Raw genomic sequence first — 2,875 nt, 5'->3', positions numbered from 1 at the left:
CCACCCCACCCCTCCTCACCGGCCGCACTTCTTCCGCCTTTGTCGAGTTTGCAAACTTGGCTACGGATAATTTTCCGAGCCGCTTGTCGCGAGTTGCCTCTTGCCGGTCTCGTCTCTGCTACACTGTTGGGGACCGTTCACAAATGACGTCACGCTTTTGGGGGTGACCTTTGACCCCCCCTCTTTTCCACTTTTTTTACAGATCAAAAATATACCAGAAAAAAATATGCACGAACAAAAACTACAGATTTTAAAAGCAAAATGATGTATTTTCAATGGGCCATTACATGAAGTGATTTTCAACCCTGTTTTAACTGAGCTCAGCTGAGGGTGGGCCTTACAATAGCGACAAATTGTTAACTGGATACAGCACTGCCTCCGCCACCTCACAAAATGCGTGACGTCACGATCTCGTAGACTACCCCCTCCCCCAGCGTCACACGTTCATCACACTTTGCCCAGACCCCCTCCCCTGCCCACAACGCGTGACCTAATTTGTGAACGGCCCCTTAGATTTGCTACACCAACCAGTGTGCAACTGCTGCTAGGTCGAATACTTTGCAATAATTGTTTCAGCTGCGTAGCGGTACATTTGCAAGTAGTGTTTAACTCTGTAGTTGTGCACGTGCACTTGCACGAGTGCAACTTCTCTGATGAAGACCTCTGACACAACAAAGCTAAGAGCTATATTCAATTAAGCATTTCTCTGAGCTACGCGCCCCCAAGCGTGGCCCAAGCGTGACCCAAGCGTGAGCTCCGCTTGGCGGCGTGGATCACTGGCGTCGTTCCTCCCCGCGCCCTTTCCCTCGCCCTACTCACGCTTGCAGGAGCGTGCGCTTGGGGGCGCGTAGCTCAGAGAAATGCTTAGTTGAATAATGGGAAATGTTCAAGAGAGAAGTGACACACTTCCGTGAGCCGTGCTTCCAAGTTGAGCAAATTTTAAATAAAACTACACAACTGGGGAGCTCAAAACACTTAACTTACAAGTGTGTATCAGTTAAACATTCGAGTTTTCTGGTTTCACAAAGTAAATTTTGTTCCTCGCCACTGATTTTTTTGGGTCTGCTGACAAATACTTACAAAATAGCGACGATCGAAATTTCGAGGGGGTAGGGTTTTCCTCAGCCGGCCGGTCGCCCCCCCCCCCCCCCCCCCCCCCCCCCCCCCCCCCCCCCGCCCCCCCCCCCCCACCCCCCCCCCTAGTACAGGGGTTGCGGCCGCGGTCCTCCTTTAAATTTCAAACTCGTCACCTTTTGCCGCCGGATTGCGAGCGCCAATCAGCGCAGTCCGGCAGCCGACGGAACCAATGTACTATTTTTGGGCTACCTCTGGATAAAAAGAAATCAGGAAAAAGGTGCGGAAAAGTGGCTGATCTGCCTGTAGGGTAGAGTCGCCGTTTGGGTCTGAATTCTGGGCCGACGCTGCCCTTTGCGATTTTAGCGCTTGGGCCAGGTTGACCCACCCAAGTCTTTGTTCAGCAGACCTATGCGGCCCACGAGCGAATCAGTCGGGTCAGGCAGATCCAGTTCGGGCCGGCTGGACCCACCCGACCCGTGCTGGGTCTGCTGGACCTGCATGGGCCAGACCGGCCCAGCCGACACAGACCTGCATAGTGTCTTCCCCTCAGCCCGCGTCTCCCTGCCCTACTATTTCTACACCAAAAATAATCCGTAGATAGAGGCTGGGTCACTCGGGCCGCCCAAACGGCGTCTCTACTGTAGGGCAAGCAGACACGATGATGTAGATTTCGTCCTGACTTCTTCTTATCTCATAGCCCAAATCGTCTACACTCTGACCAGCCAAAGAATGCTCCTCGGCCTTGTGTAGCGGCCCATAAGAGCCCATGCATTACCAGAAAAATTCTTTCGCTGGTTCGACTGTATGAGGAAGTTGCCCGATAAGAGGAACAAGAAGAAGGTGGCGTGGCGTAGCGCCATCCCTAAACAAAGCAGAAGATGAGCGACAGTCTAGCAGAGGTTAGAATGCGTTAGATTTCAAACAGTTTAGAACGGGCCTATGCATCTAGCACCTTGGTACCACCTATACCAAAGTTTATAACGAGAGTTGAGTCATTATCATTGAATTAAAATAGTACCAATGCAATACGTCCGTACACTAACCTAAACAACGACACCGGGACGGTTTAGAGGATTGAATAAACTTACTTTTCCGAAGCCAAACTTTGCAGAAGCTCTTCTTGACACACGATTGTTATGCCGGTCTGGTATGGACCCAATTTTTCTATACAAAATCTACAAAACTTCTTTTTGTTCCTCCTATCGGGCAACTTCCTCATGAAGGCGAGGGAGCCGGCCGGCAGTCGAGACAGGTCAGCCGTGCGGTACGCAGCGAGCAGAGTGGTGGCCGTCGGCCGTGCATTTGGGGATTCTTATCAAGAAACCCAAGAGTTCTATGTGCCAACAACGTTCCTAGCAGCCCGGCAGTCTTGGTAAGCGCGAACTGCAATCTTGGAGTCCAAGTCATGAGACGTGAGACTCTGTGTTGATGTTGTGTTGTTGTCCACTTTCAGGGTTTTAGGTTATGGGACCATTCCTTTTTTTTTTGTTCTCCATGTGTGGCCGCGGTGCCTGTAGCCTTGCGCTTTGCGCTTTTTCGTCGTGGAGACGATGTCCGGCTAGTTTGTCCGGCGGTCCGTGCCCGCCGGCGATTCACAAGCAAGCCACTACCACCGTGGGGGGACGTCACAACCGCCCGCCCCGCCGAGGTGTCACCTCCCTAGTCGTCTATGCCATGCTGTCGTTGTCTTGGTAAGTCACTTTTCGTCGACCATGTGTCCTATTGTGTTACCTGTTTTCGTGTCGGTGGGCCTGGTGAGGCCCTTGCGCGCAGTGGTTGGCGGCGTGCCCCCCCCCCC

This window comes from Frankliniella occidentalis, unplaced genomic scaffold (genome assembly GCF_000697945.3).
Source record: "Frankliniella occidentalis isolate FOCC.00 unplaced genomic scaffold, Focc_3.1 Scaffold75, whole genome shotgun sequence".
Lineage (NCBI taxonomy): Eukaryota > Metazoa > Arthropoda > Insecta > Thysanoptera > Thripidae > Frankliniella > Frankliniella occidentalis.
The sequence above is the reverse complement of the archived record's forward strand: the minus strand, read 5'-3'. Positions refer to the sequence as shown.